Raw genomic sequence first — 20076 nt, forward strand, 5'->3', positions numbered from 1 at the left:
CTGCAAACTTCGAAATTATTCTCCCAATATCCAAGTCAAGCTCATGTATATATAACAAGAAAAGCAATGCTCCTAATACTGGCCCCTGGGGGACCCCACTGCATACATCTCTGTTGTCAAAAAACATTCATTCACCGCTGTCTTATATTCCTTAGCCAATTTTATACCCAAGTTATCACTATCCATTTCACACCATTTGCTTCATCAAAAAACTCAATCAAGTTAGTCAGACTTGATGGGCTGAAATTAATGTGGGTGACAGTGGCCCCGATGGCGGGGCGGAAAGCCGGGGGCGATCCCACCTTGGTCGATTCTGGGAGCCACAACCTGATTCTGTGCCCAGCTGGCAATTAACTGCCTGGCATTGGGGCTCCCATCCCTTTAGGGAAGGAGATCCTGCCTCATAGAGCTGTCAGCCAATTTGTGGGCCACTTCTGAGATTGCACTCGGCACAGAGCAGCATCATGGATACACTCTAGAACCCAGGTGAGCTGGGTCAGTTAGGCAGGCCCCAGCATGGGGCGGGGGAGGTCAGTGGTGAGGGCGGTAGAGGTGGTGTTTCAGTGGGGCAGCCCTTGCTGGTCACTTAAGGGCCTCAATTAACTGCTGGATGGGAAAGCTGTCCTTAAACTTCGCTGCTGCTGAGATAATTGCATGACGTCAGGAAGGCGACGGGCAGTCTACTCCCAACTGCCCTCCCTATCGATTCTACGGCACCCCCTGCCCCACCTCGCAACTCGCTCCCATGGGGCACATTAAATTTTGCCCGATTTGCCTTTCACGGATCCGTATTGGTTGTCCCTTATTAACCATGCTTCTCCAAGTGAGAATTGATTTTGACCTGCACAATGGTTTCTAGTAGTTTCCTGCACACTGACATTAGGATGATTGGGCTGTAGTCACCAGGTTTAACCCTCACCCCTTTTTTTGAACAGGTCATATGATATTCCTGTGCCCCCTATTTTGATGCAGTCATTAATCTATTTATTACGACTGTTACAATGCCCCAATATTTACATTGGGAGTGGGGATGGGGGTGCCATATCACGCGGGAAACCCTGAAGTAAGTTCAGAGTATCTATCAGTGTTTTTTTTTAACTCAGCTAGCTCATTATCTTTTCTCTTCCAGGCTTGTGGTCCAATCTGGGGCAGCGGTTGTGACGAGGAGCCATGTTACGTGATCTCAACTCCAATATTTAAAGGCCCAATCCAAAGATGCAATTTGGAGGAGTTTTGAGGTTTGGAACAGAGGCAGCAATCATACAAGATGGAATTAGGACACTCACGTGCTGCACCTCACTGTAACAGTGCCACACTTGCTATGCTGTGGGGACTGTGAGAATCCACAGAGAGATATGTTTCCCCAGCAATGAGATGAAGAGACCTGCTGCTGCTATAAAGAAGGCATGGCTGGAGGTGGCCCAAGAGGGCAGCAGCAGGAGCATTGTGCCATGCTTCTGGATTCAATACAGGAAGTGCTTTAATGACCTAACCAGGTCAGGAAAGGTGAGTACATTTGCACATTCCCTTACATCCTGCTGTGTGCATCCCTCCCTCACTTTACTTGTCAAGCATACTCCATCACATCACTCCTCACACTCCTGTAACTTGCATGCCATCTCATCCTTCTTCTTCTATGAATTTCCTCATCCCCATCTACCACTCCCATTCACCCTCATTATGATACAATTTCATGCATCTCCCTGATGGTCACCCTCACCAAATGCATTCCATCCATCGGGTGAACATATGCCATTACATTCACTCACTGGTCAGTTCTTTCACTCATTGTAGAACAGAGCACAGAACATGAGGGAGAGGACCAGAACCAGGGGTTCTCCATAGACCTGTCAACTCATAAGTGCAGAGGATGAGATGCTGTAGATAATCTATTTATTATAGCTGTTACAATGCCCCGATATTTACGGTACCTCTGGCCGTTGGAGATGGAGTGACAAGGACCTCCCAACTACCTGATGACACAATTAAAAATGAGTGACCCACTTGTCATACGGTACTCAGTCATGTTGAATTGATTTCAACAGCGAGTGAAACATGATCATCTTTATAAGTTACTTTTTTTGTCTTGCCAGTAGTAATTCATGACTTTTACCTCTGATAGGGCCGTCACACATGCAGAAGAAGTTGGTAGATGTCACCGCCAATGATTCCTTAAAAGAGCTGAGTTCTTCTGATGGTGCACTGTCACAAGACTCATGCAGACCATGCACCAGCTCAGATACTTCCAATTCGGTGGGACAATGTAGACAGATAGATGCTTTTTCACGTGGTGCGTCACATTTCACAAGTAAGCACAAAGAGATCATGATGGCTGGAACAGCAGGGGAGGGCCCTTGTTGGAGGACGCAGCCCTCTCCAAGCTCTCCTCAGCTGGACACATATACTGTACTCTGGGCAATAAAAGGGAGAGTCATTGAGGATTAACAGAGATTGTGTGATGCTTTGATAGACATTCCAAGAACAGTGACCACGATTGAAGTGAGAATGGAATGGGTTAATGGAGTGGGTCTAAGAGCAAAGACCAAAGTATGGAAGATCCTCATCAGGGAACTCCACTTTGCTGACGATGCTGCATTAACATCCCATACAGAAGAGTGTCTGCAGAGACTCATCGACAGGATTGTGGCTGCCTGCAACAAATTTGGCCTAACCATCAGCCTCAAGAAAACGAACATCATGGGACAGGACGTCAGAAATGCTCCATCCATCAATATCGGCGACCACGCTCTGGAAGTGGTTCAAGAGTTCACCTACCTAGGCTCAACTATCACCAGTAACCTGTCTCTCGATGCAGAAATCAACAAGCGCATGGGAAAGGCTTCCACTGCTATGTCCAGACTGGCCAAGATAGTGTGGGAAAATGGCTCACTGACACGGAACACAAAAGTCCGAGTGTATAAAGCCTGTGTCCTCAGTACCTTGCTCTATGGCAGCGAGGCCTGGACAATGTATGTCAGCCAAGAGCGACGTCTCAATTCAATCCATCTTCGCTGCCTCTGGAGAATCCTTGGCATTAGGTGGCAGGACCGTATCTCCAACGCAGAAGTCCTCGAGGCAGCCAACATCCCCAGCATATACACACTACTGAGCCAGCGGCGCTTGAGATGGCTTTTCCGTGTGAGCCGCAGGAAAGATGGCAGGATCCCCAAGGACACATTGTGCAGCGAGCTCGCCACTGGTATCAGATCCACCGGCCGTCCATGTCTCCGCTTTAAAGACGTCTGTAAACGTGACATGAAATCCTGTGACATTGATCACAAGTTGTGGGAGTCAGTTGCCAGTGATCGCCAGAGCTGGTGGACAGCCATAAAGGCGGGGCTAAAGAGTGGCGAGTCGAAGAGACTTAGCAGTTGGCAGGAAAAAAGACAGAAGTGTGAGGAGAGAGCCAACTGTGTAACAGCACCGACAACCAATTTTATCTGCAGCGCCTGTGGAAGTGTCTGTCATTCTAAAATTGGCCTTTATAGCCACTCCAGGCGCTGCTTCACAAACCACTGACCACCTCCAGGCGCTTACCCATTGTCTCTCGAGACAAGGAGGCCAAAGAAGAAGAAGAAGAAGAATGTTGCAGGGCATTGCACTGATGTGCTCTTGAGTGCATATAGTGGCAAACTCTGTGAAACATCAAACACTCCAATCAGATAAATTCTTGCACAGCTTGACTATGGCCATGCAGACTTTAGATGCACCTTAAATAGGATGACAGATACCTTAGACTTGGCCTTAGAGCACCATGCTGATCTACACTAAAGCACTCTCCATCACACTGGCATTGGTAAAATGCAGCTGGGGTATGAGAGGGATGATGGTAAAAGGGGGCATGGAAGTGGAAAATCCACTCAAATTACTTCCACTTCTCACCCTCAGCCAGTAGCTCACATGCTGCCTCGTCTCCTGATGGCTGAGTCTGCACCTGCACAGATGCAGGTGGGGTCCTCAAGGGCTTCAACACCCAGAGGTCGTTGGCGAAGAGCATCTCAGCAGTCAGAGTAGGAATGTTAGTGAAAGCATCATGCAGTTCCCTGGGTACCTAGTGCACACCTGCAGAAATATAATTTTGTGGTTGCATCTTGATGGACGCAAAGCCTTTGTGGTTGATGAATATTCCTGATTTATCTGGAGGTACCTGGCTTGCCACATGTATGCAGTTGATAATGTCCTGTACCTGTGGGAAGCTAGCCAAAGTCGCAAAGCCAGGCACCTGCTCATTCTGACGGGCCTCATCACAGGCAAAGTTAACGTAATTGCCATCCCTGGCAAACACCCGTCCTATGCAATTGCTGGCCGCCGACTGGAAGAACCTGGATATGTCTCCCACAGAGTCCTGACGGAATTGCAGATGAAAAGGTTGAGGGCAGTGGTGACTTTGACAGCCATTGGTAACACATTGCCAACAGGTCTAGCGGGTTCCTCTTCTAGGAGGCTGCAGAGGTCTGCTATCATTTGACGTGACAACCTGAGCCTCCTGAGACACTGTTATTCAGACATGTCAATGGAAATCAGCCTCTGCCTGCACACCCTGTGTCATGAGTAGCATATTCTGTAAACTGCACCTCTCTGGTGCTCCTCTCTCTGCTGCTTCTCTCTCTGCTGCTCTCCTCTCTGCTGCTCTCCTTTCTGCTGCTCCTCTCTCTGCTGCTCTCCTCTCTGCACTCTCCTCTCTGCTGCTCCCCTCTCTGATGCTCCTTTCTCTGTTGCTCTCCTCTCTGTTGCACTCCTCTCTGCTGCTCTCCTTTCTACTGCTCCTCTCTCTGCTGCTCTCCTCTCTGCTGCTCCTCTCTCTGCTGCTCTCCTTTCTGCTGCTCCTTTCTGTGCTGCTCTCCTTTCTGCTGCTCCTCTCTCTGCTGCTCTCCTCTCTGATGCTCCTCTCTCTGCTGCTCCCTTCTCTGCTGCTCCCCTCTCTGCTGTTCTCCTCTCTGCTGCTCCTCTCTCTGCTGTTCTCCTCTCTGCTGCTCCCCTCTCTGCGGTTCTCCTTTCTGCTGCTCCTCTCTCTGCTGCTCCTCTCTCTCTGCTGCTCCCCTCTCTGCTGTTCTCCTCTCTGCTGCTCCTCTCTCTCTGCTGCTCTCCTCTCTGCTGCTCTCCTATCAGCTGCTCCTCTCTCTGCTGCTCTTCTCTCTGATGCTCCTCTCTCTGTTGCTCTCCTCTCTGCTGCTCTCCTTTCTCCTGCTCCTCTCTCTGCTGCTCCCCTCTCTACTGTCCAGCTACAGGCTGGTGCTGGCCATATTCGGCCTCAGCCGATGCCCAATCTAAGGCAGCTATAACATCACCCATCTGATGTGATTGTGAAAACTTCCAAAGTGTAGGCCGCGACCTTTCGGAAAAGTATTGCGAGCCAACCCTTCCCCACTATCAGATAAGAAAGCAGCTGTTAGTACTGAGTACTTGAGTTTGATGCAGACCCCTCATTGTGTTCACGCCTTGCTCTCACTGGGGAGTTTCAGGAAGCTCGGGAAACCTGTTGATGCACTGTTAAATTTAAAATTCAGTTGAAACTGAGGGATTAACATATGATGACAGACAACCCGCCTCTCCCTTGGGGGGAGGTGGTGAGCGGGAGGAGGGGTGGCATGCAACAGCCTAAGGTGCTCCTGTTAATCCTGGAGGTTGGCAAGTTGAAGCCTGTGCTAACATGTGATTTTAACACCCGCCCCCAAACCACATCCAAACTCATGCGCTCCTCCAGCTTCCTCTCAATGCTTCTACTAAAATAATGGACAAAGAAAGACTGCACAAGCACATTAAGGATTCATCTGTAGATATTGGATTCTTGGGCTTTAATGCACTAGGATGTTAAGAGCACTTCCCTTATTGCACTGAGTTTCCTGTGATGCTTACAATGTCTATCCATTCTGTCACATATCTTTAAAAACGATAAAAAGTGCTGAGTGTCATAAAGTCAAAAACAAATCAGAGAACCAGCAAAACATTGCATTATTAATTCTTGGTGAACATTTCCATGCACTTCAATGGATATCTGATGTGCAAATATTTAAGTTGTGAAGATAAGTTTAAAAATCTGGTCTCGTTGCATTAATTGCATGTTGAATGTGATGAACTGTATATTTCCTATAAACAACATAAACAACTATTTGACATAACTCTCTAGTAAAGCTTGCTGGGTAGAATTTCCTTGTGGGTTTATTTTGCTCTACCAGTGCAACTTTGGCTGGAATTTTACGCCTCCCCCTCCCCCACAGGTGCGGGCCGGTGGCAGAGGGCTGTAAAATTGAGTGGGAGGCGGGGGGATGCCATTCCTGATGCCTTCCCACCCCCACTCCAATTTTACCAGGGGCGGTGGCAGTGAGAAATGGCTCACCCGCCCCAGGCCATTCAAAGCCCTTAAGTGGCCAACTAAATGCCACTTATGGGCATCCTCCCGCCACCACTGGCATTTTACCAGCGGCCGGTGGGTGCCTCAGGCCCCCAGAACGCTGCCAGGTAAAACCTGGCAGCCTCCTTGCAGGCTGTGGAGGGGCCCGCCTGATCGGGCACCCTGTCTCGGGATCGCCCTTGCCTCTTTGGGGCCCGGCTAATTATCCCTGGTGAGGCCCCACAAACTTACCTTTCTTCCAGGGCCGGCGTCCTTCTTGCTGCTGAAGCTGTGAGCAGTCCCAACAATGACCACCACTCTCGGTGGCACAGCTGGGACTGAGAGCTGCCAGTCCACTGATTGGCCGGCAGCTCTTGGAGGCGGGACTTCCTGCCTCAGAGGGGTGGAAGTCCCGCCCGAGGCCTGGGCCATGTAAAATCGTAGCTTGGTTCCCAGACCCAGCAGAAGCGGGCTCGGCCCCGACTTTTTGGCTGGTGGGCAGGGCCTCCCACCCAATGTAAAATTCCAGCCTTGAACCCTGTAGAAAAGGCATTAACAGCTCTTTGTCCAGGGTTTCTCCAAAGTTGCGGCAGTGGAATGCCAGGGAGGACATAACTACTGTAGTATTGTTTACTGCCAGCTGAAATACAACAGCGTCAAGGATTAAAAACAATAAGAAATAGAGCTGATGTAAGCTACTCTGCAAAATCTTAAGCCAATCAATTGGAAGGCCTCAGTCAAATCCCAGTGCTGGCTGTTATTTGCACTGCACAGTTACCTAGAGCAGAAGCACATGTGGCCATCAAGCCTTGTAAATTCAGATCTCAAAGTCCAAGGTTTATTTCTGCTTCTGTTTCATATTCCCCATTTTGTCCTCTGAATTTTGTCAGTCTGAAGGTTTGTTCTCAGTGCTGTTGCCTCATTAATCAATAAATTCGAAATGGAATACTAAAATTGGTTATATGAGCATGCCATGGACCTGTAATGACTTTTCTTCTCAGATTAAAAACAGTGTGTATGCCTTTAAGTTTTGTGAAAAACAGTGCACCTTTAAGGTAGAGAATATTCTGCGAATGAGTGTGCCACAGCTGCATTTTTTGTTATCCTGGACAACAGCGGGAGAGAGAGGTCACATGGTAATGTTTCCACTTGGCTGTTTGTGGAACTGGCAGAAACCAACTGTAACCAGTTAGTTTGGAGACACTTTCCAGTGAGGTGAACTCAGCAAAAAATCCTACAAGGAGCTACAAGCCAAGTTAATTCCCTAAATAAAGAAGAAAAGCCTTCTTTTCAAGAAGCCATTTGTATTGCTGTGCTCATCGTTCAAAGAACTGTTTAACACTTGCTGCAGCCAAAGAGTTGAATGCCTATCTTCTGAAAGACTAATTTCATCAAATCCACATGAGAAGACTTCATTCACCAGGAACATAAGCTACAGAAATTTACTTCTTTTATTTATTCTTAAGAGACAGCTAATTTTAAAAACTCCACTTTCAAAACCGGTTAACTGTTAGTTTTTTTGAGTGTATGTGTGTGAATGCAGGAATTAGGTTAAAATATGAAGTTATAAGTCTCTAGACATAGGTTTATCTTAATAATGTTTAAGATTTAGTTTTTTAATAAATTAACTATAGTTAATTTGTTGTTGTCTAAACATACCTGGTTTGGTCTGTGTTATTCCAAGGGTTACTAGAGTGTTTAATTTGGCTGCTTTCTGATTGGGTGTGAAAGCTGAATAATATGCTGCGACCTGTGGAGTGACGGGACTGAATTGACAGTGCATTGCTCCCGCTGCGGTCGTAACAGCAAGTTGATAAATATACAAATTAATATGAATATGGATTTAAACTTTATATGTGGCTCCCAAGGCTCCATCACATGCACCTATTCAATCCATAAAGAAAACCACAAAATGAACACCCCTGCCCTTGATAATCTGGGACAAATTAACTGAGGAAAAGGAGGGACACTGACTAAATGAGAGGTAAAGTACACAACCTTCTACAGCAACCATGGATCTACATTGATACCAACTATGGAAATATCTGCAATTTGGGCTGTGTGTAGACCTCCAGTACGCAAACCCCAAGTGTCACTATGTGCTGAGGTTCTATCTGTCCCCGGTGTTGCGAAGGATGGGCCTGGTCACATTGCCGCGGAACGCATCAACCAGTTGGACTGTGCCGTACCACCTATCCTTCGTGGAAAAGTTTCTGCGGAAAAACACCTTTGACCACCAATCCATCAGACAGTGGTCTGCATGGAATGTCCTCAAGGCCCTACGGGAAAAGGAGATGGTGGATCCTGTCGGATGGTTCCCCGAGCAGACTGCCAAAGTCATTTGGCGGAATGCCTCATCACCAGAACTTTCAAACAAGCACCAAGATGTAGCTTGGTTGGTGGTGAGAAGAGCCCTCCCCGTCAGATCCTTCCTGCACGCCCGAAGTCTCACCCCCTCCGCACAATGCCCTCGAGGTGGCTGTGGTGGGGAAGAGACGGTTTCCCACCTCCTTCTGGCATGTGTCTTTGCAAAGCAGGTATAGAAAGAGATGCAGTGGTTTTTGTCAAGGTTCATCCCAAGCAGCTCTGTAACACAGGAGTGTTACGGGCTGTTCCCAGGGGCGCACACCGAGACAAACATCAACTGCTGCTGGAGGACTATCAATTCAGTGAAAGACGCCCTTTGGTCTGCCCGAAACTTGCTTGTCTTCCAGCGCAAAGAGTTGTCCACGACCGAATGTTGCAGACTGGCACATTCCAAGGTCCAGGACTACGTGCTGAGGGACGCACTAAAGCTTGGGGCAGCCGCAGCAAAGGCTCAATGGGGAAAGACCACTGTGCAAGATCCCCCCACCAAGCTGAACTGAGGGGCTGGATCCATGGGAAACCCCTCGAACTGTATCCGGAAAATCTTTGTTTGCTGTAAAATGTATATGACATGAAAAATGAAATGGAAGGGTTGTGAGGCAACTCACTCCTGCATTGAAGGAAACTGATCTCCTTTGCACTGTTTGTATTTTTTTGACTTGGTGCTGTTTGGAACTGTTTTGTAATGTATTTTTTGCAGATTTTTATGAATAAAGTATATTTTGGAAATAATTTTTAAAAAGCTGCTAGCGCCAGATTGGCAGGCAGCTCTCAGAGCGTAGGACATCCATCACTGGGGTCCTTGATCCCGGGGAAGGCCTGCCACTGTCCACTCAAGTGTCTAATTTCGTTTAGTTTAGTTTAGAGATACAGCACTGAAACAGGCCCTTCGACCCACCGAGTCTGTGCCGACCATCAACCACCCACTTATACCAATCCTACACTAATCCCATATTCCTACCACATCCCCACCTGTCCCTATATTTCCCTACCACCTACCTATATTAGGGGCAATTTATAATGGCCAATTTACCTACCAACCTGCAAGTCTTTTGGCTTGTGGGAGGAAACCGGAGCACCCGGAGAAAACCCACGCAGACACAGGGAGAACTTGCAAACTCCACACAGGCAGACCCCAGAATTGAACCTGGGTCACTGGAGCTGTGAGGCTGCGGTGCTAACCACTGCGCCCCTGATTTGCTGAGCCTTCCCCAGAGGAGGCGACTTTTTGCCAGAGATCAAGACCCTGGTCGCCAAGACAAAATCCCGGCCGGTGTCTCCAGATTCAAACTGAAATGAATGTGTGTGAAAAAACTCCGCTTCATCAAAATGGAATGAAGATGGGTGACACTTAGACCTAATTGTCTATTAATGGCCCCACCAAAAGACAGCATTTGTTAGAACAATGGTAAAGGGAAACCATAGTCACATGACAGAAATCAGGGGTCTGCTAAGGAGCTTAATAAAAGTCTATGCTGACAGACAAAGGCAGAGTCAGAGAGAGAGAGAGAGAGAGAGATCCCATCCGCTGCAGTGGAAGAAGAGGGCCTAAGAATACGATCTTTAAACTACAAGTAGGTGGCGACTGGAAGTGGCCTTGAACTCCATACTTGAGAAAATGTACCAGGGTTTACGACAATGAAGCATGACTGAGATACAACAAATGAAGTTTGCAACCATGCATTCGCTCTCCTGAAACTATCCAGTTTTGTCTTCAGTGAACAGAAAAAAGGAAAAACATGATTTACAACTCTTTAAAACCATCAGATCTAAATGCATGTTATTTTCTGATCTCTATCTCTTCTTATATGTATGTGTCTCTGTATGCATCTGAGACTAAGTGAAATTGTGAATATTTTAGGGTGGTGTTTAATAAACATTTATCTTTCTTTAAAACTATGAGAAAACCTGCCATTTGTGAGTTTGTTGACCATTAAAACGCTCAGGGGCTAAAATACATTTCTAATAAAAATGCTGTCTTCTGTCAGTTGAGAGGTGAAAAAGGGAAACCACCCCTATCATTTCCCACCTGTCTGTAACATATGTAATAATCTTTTTTCAGGGTATATAGCTGGTGAGTGAGGAACTGACATAGTGAGCTGAATTCTAACCTACTGACCTGTTTCCAGTGGGGGAGCTGGCAGTGCATTGGAAACCCAGAAGTTTCAGCAGGGCATATAAAGGATACACTCAGAACAAGTACTGTGAGCAAAAGCCTTTCACCTAGGCAAGGAAGCAGATGTGAGGTTTCATCATGTAAAGCCTGTCACTTGTTTAGCACCATTAAATCCTGCTGTCCTCTCACCTTACTTTCCCTGGCTCTATCCAGGATGCATAGGAAACCTGTGCACACAACGTTAAAATCAGAATTAATGAAGTAGATAATTAACAGTTTACATATGTAAATAGCTGACCTGCCCATCCCATGCACAGCAGATCATGCTCAGGTAAAGTCAAACGTTGCCAAGTACTTGTTGGCTTCGCAGTATGCCGACAGTTTCAGCTTTGTTAACCTGTCATCTACTCAGAAACCCAACCACCTTGTCAGGTTAAAATTGCCCCCTGTATTTCAGGGATTGTTTGTTTTACTGGAATGTGATTGGGGAGAAAATTAAACTTAGGAGAAAAAAGTTTGTGTAATATAACATAAATAAAAACAAAGTAGTAAATGATCGATTGGTTAGGAGAATTCACCAATGAGGGAGAAGAACAACAACATTGACTGCATTTATATAGCACCTTTTTATTCATTCATGGGGTGTGGGCATTGTTGGCTAGGACAGCATTTATTGCCCATCCCTAATTATCCTTGAGAAGGTGGTGGTCTTCTTGAACTGCTGCAGTCCATGTGGGGTAGGCACACCCACAGTGCTGTTAGGAAGGGAGTTCCAGGATTTTGACCCAGCGACAGTGAAGGAATGGTGATATAGTTCAAGTCAGGATGGTGTGTGGCTTGGAGGGGAACTTGCAGCTGGTGGTGTTCCCATGCATTTGCTGCCCTTGTCCTTCTAGGTGGTAGAGGTCGTGGGTTTGCAAGGTGCTGTCGAAGGAGCCTTGGTGCGTTGCTGCAGTGCATCTTGTAGATGGTACACACTGCTCCCACTGTGCGTCGGTGGTGGAGGGCGTGAATGTTGGTGAATGGGGTGACAGTCAAGCGGGCTACTTTGTCCTGGATGGTGTTGAGCTTCCTGAGTGTTGTTGGAGCTGCACCCATCCAGACAAGTGGAGAGTATTCCATCACACTCCTAACTTGTGCCTTGTAGATGGTGGACAGGCTTTGGGGAGTCAGAAGGTGAGTTACTCGCCGCAGGATTCCTAGCCTCTGACCTGCTCTTGTAGCCACGGTATTTATATGGCTGCTCCAGTTCCGTTTCTGATCAATGGTAGCCCCTAGGATGTTGATAGTGGGGGATTCAGCGATGGTAATGCCATTGAATGTCAAGGGGAGATGGTTAGATTCTCTCTTGTTGGAGATGGTCATTGCCTGGCACTTGTGTGACGTGAATGTTACTTGCCACTTATCAGCCCAAGCCTGGATATTGTCCAAGTCTTGCTGCAGTTCTACACGGACTGCTTCAGTATCTGAGGAGTCGCGAATGGTGCTGAACATTGTGCAATCATCAGAGAACATCCCCACTTCTGACCTTATGATTGAAGGAAGGTCATCGATGAAGCAGCTGAAGATGGTTGGGCCTAGGACACTACCCTGAGGAACTCCTGCAGTGATGTCCTGGAGCTCAGATGATTGACCTCCAACAACCACAACCATCTTCCTTTGCGCTAGGTATGACTCCAATCAGCGGAGCGTTTTCCCCCTGATTCCCATGGACCTCAGTTTTGCGAGGACTCCTTGAAGCCTACACGGTCAAATGCTGCCTTGATGTCAAGGGCAGTCACTCTCACCTCTTGAGTTCAGCTCTTTTGTCCATGTTTGAACCAAGTCTGTAATGAGGTCAGGAGCTGAGTGGCCCTGGCGGAACCCAAACTGAGCGTCACTGAGAAGGTTATTGCTAAGCAAATGCCGCTTGATGGCACTGTTGATGACACCTTCCATCACTTTACTGATGATTGAGAGTAGGCTAATGGGGCGGTAATTGGCCGGGTTGGACTTGTCCTGCTTTTAGTGTACAGGACATAGCTGGGCAATTTTCTACATTGCAGGGTAGATGCCGGTGTTGTAGCTGTACTGAAACAGCTTGGCTTGGGGCACTGCAAGTTCTGGAACACAGGTCTTTAGTGCTATTGCCGGAATATTGTCAGAGCCCATAGTCTTTGCAATATCCAGTGCCCTCAGTCGTTTCTGGATATCACGCGAGTGAATCGAATTTGGCTGAAGTCTGTGATGCTGGGGACTTCAGGAGGAGGCCGAAATGAATCCTCACCTCGGCACTTCTGGTTGAAGATTGTTGCAAATGCTTCTGCCTTATCTTTCACACTGATGTGCTGGGCTCCCCCATCATTGAGGATGGGGATATTTGTGGAGCCACCTCCTCCGGTTAGTTGTTTAATTGTCCACCGCCATTCATGGTTGGATGTGGCAGGACTGCAGAGCTTAGATCTGATCCGTTGGTTATGGGATCACTTAGCTCTGTCTATTGCATGCTGCTTATGCTGTTTGGCACGCAGATAGTCCTGTGTTGTAGCTTCACCAGGTTGACACCTCATTTTGAGGTATGCCTGGTGCTGCTCCTAGCATGCCCTCCTGCACTCTTCATTGAACCAAGGTTGGCTCCTGGCTTGATGGTAATGGTAGAGTGGGGGATATGCTGGGCCTTGAGGTTACAGATTGTGGTTGAGAACAATTCTGCTGCTGTTGATGGCCCACAGTGCCTCATGGATGCCCAGTTTTTTATTGCGAGATCTGTTCGAAATCTATCCCATTTATCACGGTGGTAGTGCCACACAACACGAAGGAGGGTATCTTCAATGTGAAGGCGGGACTTCGTCTCCACAAGGACTGTGCGGTGGTCACTCCTACCAATACAGTCATGGACAGATGCATCTGCGGCAGGCAGATTGGTGAGGACGAGGTCAAGTGTGTTTTCCCCTCTTGTTGGTTCCCGCGCCACCTGCCGCATACCCAGTCTAGCAGATATGTCCTTTAGGACTCGGCCAGCTCGGTCAGTAGTGGTGCTACCGAGCCACTCTTGGTGATGGACATTGAAGTCCCCCACCCAGAGTACATTCTGTGCTCTTGCTACCCTCAGTGCTTCCTCCAAGTGCTGTTCAACATGGAGGAGTACTGACTCATGAGCTGAGGGAGGGCGGTAGGTGGTAATCAGCAGGAGGTTTCCTTGTCCATGTTTGACCAGATGCCATGAGACTTCATGGGGTCCAGAGTCAATGTTGAGGACTCCCAGGGAAACTCCCTCCCTACTGTATACCACTGTGCCGCCACCTCTGCTGGGTCTGTCCTGCCGGTGGGACAGGACATACCCGGGGATGGTGATGGCAGAGTCTGGGACATTGTCTGTTTGGTATGATTCCGTGAGTATAACTATGTCAGGCTGTTGCTTGACTAGTCTGTGGGACAGCTCTCCCAACTTTGGCACAAGCCCCCAGAGGTTAGTAAGAAGGACTTTGCAGGGTCGACAGGGCTGGGCTTGCCGTTGTCTTTTCAGGTGCCTAGGTCGATGCCGGGTGGTCCGTCTGGTTTCATTCCTTTTTATTGACTTTGTAGCGGTTAGATACAACTGAGTGGCTTGCTAGGCCATTTCAGAGAGCATGTAAGAGTCAACTACATTGCTGTGGGTCTGGAGTCACATGTCGGCCAGACCAGGTAAGGACAGCAGATTTCCTTCCCTAATGGACATTAGTGAACCACAAGGTAACCATTAGGTTGTTGCTCAGCAAGTGCCACTTGATAGCACTGTCGATGACACCTTCCATCACTTTACTGATGATCGAGAGATGGGGCAATAATTGGCTGGGTTGGATTTGTCATGCTTTTTGTGTACAGGACATACTTGGGCAATTTCCACATTGCAGGTAGATGCCAGTGTTGTAGCTGTAGTGGAACTGCTTGGCTAGGGGCGCGGCAAGTTCTGGAGCACAGGTCTTCAGCACTATTGCTGGAAAGTTGTCAGGGCCCATAGACTTTGCAGTATCCAGTGCCTTTAGTCATTTCCTGATATCACCTGGAGGAAATCGAATTGGCTGAAGACTGGCATCTGTGATGCTGGAGACTCCAGGAGGAGGCCGAGATGGATCATCCACTCGGCACTTCTGGCTGAAGATTGTTCCAAATACTTCAGCCTTATCTTTTTCACTGATGTGCTGGGCTCCTTCATCATTGAAGATGGGGATATTTGTGGAGCCACCTCCTCCTGTTAGATGTTTAATTGTCCACCACCATTCACGGCTGCATGTGGCAGGACTGCAGAGCTTAGATCTGATCCGTTAGTTGTGGAATCGCTTAGCTCTGTCTATCGCCTGCTGCTTACACTGCTTGGCACGCAAGTCCTGGGTTGTCGCTTCACGAGGTTGACACCTCATTTTGAGGTATGCTGGGTGCCGCTCCTGGCATGCCCTCCTGCACTCTTTATTGAACCATGGTTGATCTCCAGGCTTGATGGAAATGGTAGAGTGGGGGATATGCCGGGCCATGAGATTACAGATTGCGGTTGAGTACAATTCTGCTGCTGCTGATCGCCCATAGCGCCTCATGGATGCCCAGTTTTGAGTTGCTAGATCTGTTTAAAGTCTATCCCATCTAGCACGGTGGTAGTGTCACACAACATGACGGAGGTTATCCTTGATGTGAAGTTGGGACTCGTCTCCATAAGGTCTGTGCGGTGATCACTCTTACCTATACGGTCATGGACAGATGCATCTGCGACAGGCAGATTGGTGAGGACAAGGTCAAGTATGTTTTTCCCTCTTGTTGGTTCCGTCAGCAGTTACCGCAGACCCAGTCTTGCATCCATGTCCTTTAAGACTCGGCCAGCTCGGTCAGTAATGGTGCTACCAAGCCACTGTTGGTGACGGACATTGGTCCCCCACCCAGAGTACATTCTGCGCCCTTGACACTCTCAGTGCTTCCTTCAAGTGGTATTCAACATGAAGGAGTACTGATTCACTAGCCGAGGGGTGGGCAGTAGGTCGTAATCGGCAGGAGGTTTCCTTGCCCATGTTTGACCTGATGCCATGAGACGTTTTGGGGTCCAGAGTCAATGTTGAGGATTCCCAAGACAACTCCCTCCCGACTGTATAGCACTGTACCGCCATCTCTGCTGAGTCTGTCCTGGTGGGACTGGACATACACAGGGATGGTGATGGCAGTGTCTGGGACATTGTGCGATATGATTCTATGAGTATGACTATGTCAGGTTGCTGCTTGACTAATCTGCGGGACAGCTATCCCAACTTTGGCCCAAGCTCCCTGATGTTAGTAAGGGGGATTTTGCAGGGTTGACAGGGCAGGGTTTGCCGTTTTCATTTCTGGTGCCTCGGTCAATGCCGGGTGGTACTTCTGGTTTCATTCCTTATTGACTTTGTAAAGGTTTGATAAAACAAAATTTGACACTAAGCCACATGAAGAGATATTAGGGCAGATGACCAAAAACTTGGTCACAGATGTAGGTTTTAAGTAGTGTCTTAAAGGAGGAATGGGGTAGAGAGGTGAAGGGATTTAGGGAGGGAATTCCAGAGCTTATGGGCAATTCACAAACAAAGAAGAATTGACAAGTAATTATGGCACAGATGACCATCACAATGCAGGTGACAGTTACAGCATAGTTTAGAGACACAGTGTAGAGAATGCTGATGGGACACTAAAGAAATTCAATCTGAAGGTTTGAATGAATGTGGTCATTGGAGCAAATGCTTCTGCTAAAGTTATTTTGCAGCAAGTAGAGTAATGGTTTAACACTGCTATAATCTTTCCTCAGGGGATAACTTTATTTTTTTTTTGGCTCTTTATTTCGTTCTTATCTGTCTTCATAACAATCAGCATTACTGTCTGCACACAGAATCAATCCTATAGATGCTACATGATGAAGTCACTATGCCTTACATCATGCATTGCAAGGTACTGTTGAAAAACACTCTTGTATTCTCAAGTTAATCTGAAATTCTCCTATGTTTGTCATACCTTTTAGACACAGTAAAGGTTCAATATTATTGAATGTGCTGGCTTAAATGTCTGCCTTATTGAACAAGTATCGAGCCCAATTCAGAAGTGAGGCCCACAGGCACTGATACAACGTTTCCTGAAAGATCCTTTGTATTTTAGATAGAAAAGGGAGCTCTGGGCTAAATGAAATTGTTGAGCAGAAATGGTAATCAAAAGGACAACAGAGCAGGAAGAGTGATTGCAGTATGCTTGTAGAAAGCAGTCTTGCCATCAGAGAGGGGGGGAAAAATCAATGGCTATAATTTGAACACTAAAACAAAGTAAAGACATAAAGATGGAAGGTTGGTAGAAGAAGGAAATCACTATTGCATTAGGATTTGACTCACTTTACTTATACTTCAGGGATATATCTTTAACAATTTCCTTGGCTTCTATTCACTGTTATCGAAATATTACTATCTTCAGTTCTTACTTGAGGTTGAGAGTAAAATCTGACGGGAATGAGATTGAAAATTACATTCAGTTCGAAGGCAGGATTCTTGTGACATGTGTGCAGCTTGCATCAACCTGAACTTTGGCTACTATGATCCATTTTTTTCTTTCCTCATTAACTTTAACTAAAAAAAGTATATTTTGAATTGAATTGCTGCATTTAGAATTCAACAATATTGCAGATGATATGATATAATGTCCAAGTCTTTCGAAAGTAGCAAACCCAGCCCCTCCTCCGTGCACAATGCCACAGGGGATCCTATATGAAAATCAACATTACTTAGAAAACTTGTGATCACAAGTCATCTCAATGTTCAGTGTGAAGTAGAAGAGCCCCCAAAGCACAACCGATATAGGTAAAATATCTTCCAGATTAATGATATTAAGAAATAATATGGAAATGTCCCTTTAAAGTTGAGCAAGAAAAATGGCCATTATCGCTTTGCCTTTCAAAAATCTGTCTTTATTTGTGGGTGTATCTTGTCCCCATAATGCACAATATAGGGGCTAAATTCAAAACCTCCTGAAAATGTGCGTGGGGTCATGATGTGGGATTAACCCGCACCCGTTGCTTCTGATGCAGGCAGGACGTCAATTTTGAGCTGCCTGCTAATTAACATGATAGCAGTGTGCAGCCAATGCTAACCATGCTGAAGAGTGGCCTCAGCAGGGGCAATAAAATGCATTACTTAATGACAGCCTTCTCCTCTTAAAGGAGAGGTGCATTGTGGCTGCAATGCATGTTGGAGGTCTTAGTTTTAGAGATACAGCACTGAAACAGGCCCTTCGGCTCACCGAGTCTGTGCCAACCATCAACCACCCATTTATACTAATCTTACACTAATCCCATATTCCTACCACATCCCCACCTGTCCCTATATTTCCCTACCACCTACCTATACTAGGGGCAATTTATAATGGCCAATTTACCTACCAACCTGCAAGTCTTTTGGCTTGTGGGAGGAAACCGGAGCACCCGGAGGAAACCCACGCAGACACAGGGAGAACTTGCAAACTCCACACAGGCAGTACCCAGAATTGAACCCGGGTCGCTGGAGCTATGAGGCTGCAGTGCTAACCATTGCGCCACTGTGTCGTTGCCGTACTTATTCTGACGTGGAAAGAGAGAGCAGGCTGCAAGATTTCCTAATGCTGCACTGGAAGCCTTGGTCGAGGAGATGCAGAGGAGGAGAGATGTGCCCTCCCAACAAAGTCTCAGAAGGCAGTGGGCGCAGATAGTATGGCGGTTAATGCCAGGAGTCAAGCCCCGAGGACCTGGATGCAGACCTCTGTCATGGAAGCTCTGCTTGCTGCCATGCAAGCAAGCTTAGAATGCTGCCATGATGGCTGCAGATACCAGTATTTAAAGGGCTTGCAGGTTTTCACAGTAGTACAGCACTCTGCCCTCCAATTGATTACTAGGATTGCTGTGACGCAGTCCCAGGTGAGTGGCAGTGGCTCCATGGAGCATGAACCTGCTTTCCTTTCAGAATGACAGCACTTGTCCTTCAACTCGTGTCAGTCCATCAGTGCCCTTGCTGTTGCCTGTCAGCCAGCTAGCCCAGACTGCTGCTGCCCGTGCTGAAATGGTGCCGTCTGAAGTCTTCTAACCCCAGAACTGCACAAAGGTGTCCTTCAAAGCCACCTCAGTCTCTCCCACTGAAAGTTAGTAGATTTCCACTCGCCATGCTGCAGCCATTGGGGTAACACCTCTAAGGCGTACTAGGACAAAGGCACATGGAAGATAGATAATGAGGGAATGCACAAAGATGATTAGTTTACATTTGTGCGCAATAAGTCATGCTTTGATTTATAAATTTGGGTTGGAATGTTTATTTTGTAGTGGCTTTTAATTTTGCTCTCTGGCAAGAGAGAATGAAATGTCATCATCTCTCTCTGAATACAGAGTTTCAGTGACCTCCCTTACATAAACTGCAAGATATTGCAAGTATCTCCAGCTTCAGCCTGGAAGGATCCAAATGCAGAAAAGCTCACCTTCACAGCCACTGGCAATGCAGGCCTCGCCCTGTTCTGAAATTGCAGTTGTGGCTGCAGCTGGTTTCAGTGAGGAAGTCCTTACTAAAGTACAGATATCTTACACACTGTTCTTAACTGAGATTCATGTAATAGAATTGCTCCCTGAGGACCCGGGGCAGATATGGTCTCCTGCTGAGAGCCCTTCTCTCCCTCCTCCTCTTTACTCTTCGAACAGCTTGTCCTGCTCTGGTGCGCTCTACTCATTCTCCCTGTCATGCTGTTTTGCAAGGGGAATCCCTACCAGTGCACCCATGTCTGGGAGAAACTGTTTTGCACTGAAGCCTTGAAGTCAGGATCATATCCTTCAGCACCTGCCACACCACTCCTTGTAGAATTTAGCAACTTTAAAGAACTCTAGAAAGCACCAAACACTTCTATAATCAAAGGAACAGCCAACAGAAATTAATCAACAACTGACCTGAAAATAGTTGGTGATCCCTTTATATAGCCTTGGTTGGGGTGATCTTTCTGCTGCTGAATGTTTGTTGATAAATGGTGATAGCTGGAATGTTGAGCGCTATAATGGCAGCACTGGTGTCAAATCAGCATTACATGCTGAGTGATGTCATGATCTGCCTACTCTACATACTCCTGGCTGACACTTACTGTACGTGCCAATATGACATGCGGACACTATTTTGGTCTCTAAGGCTACTTATAGTGCCCGAAAAAACCGGAGCTACATATTCAAATTTTGTGCTGCATAAATCCAGTAGCACTTGGTGTAAGCATCAGGTAGAAAGCACAGAAGACAATAAAATATATTTGCTGGCCT

This window comes from Heterodontus francisci, chromosome 7 (assembly GCF_036365525.1).
Source record: "Heterodontus francisci isolate sHetFra1 chromosome 7, sHetFra1.hap1, whole genome shotgun sequence".
Taxonomy (NCBI): Eukaryota; Metazoa; Chordata; class Chondrichthyes; order Heterodontiformes; family Heterodontidae; genus Heterodontus; species Heterodontus francisci.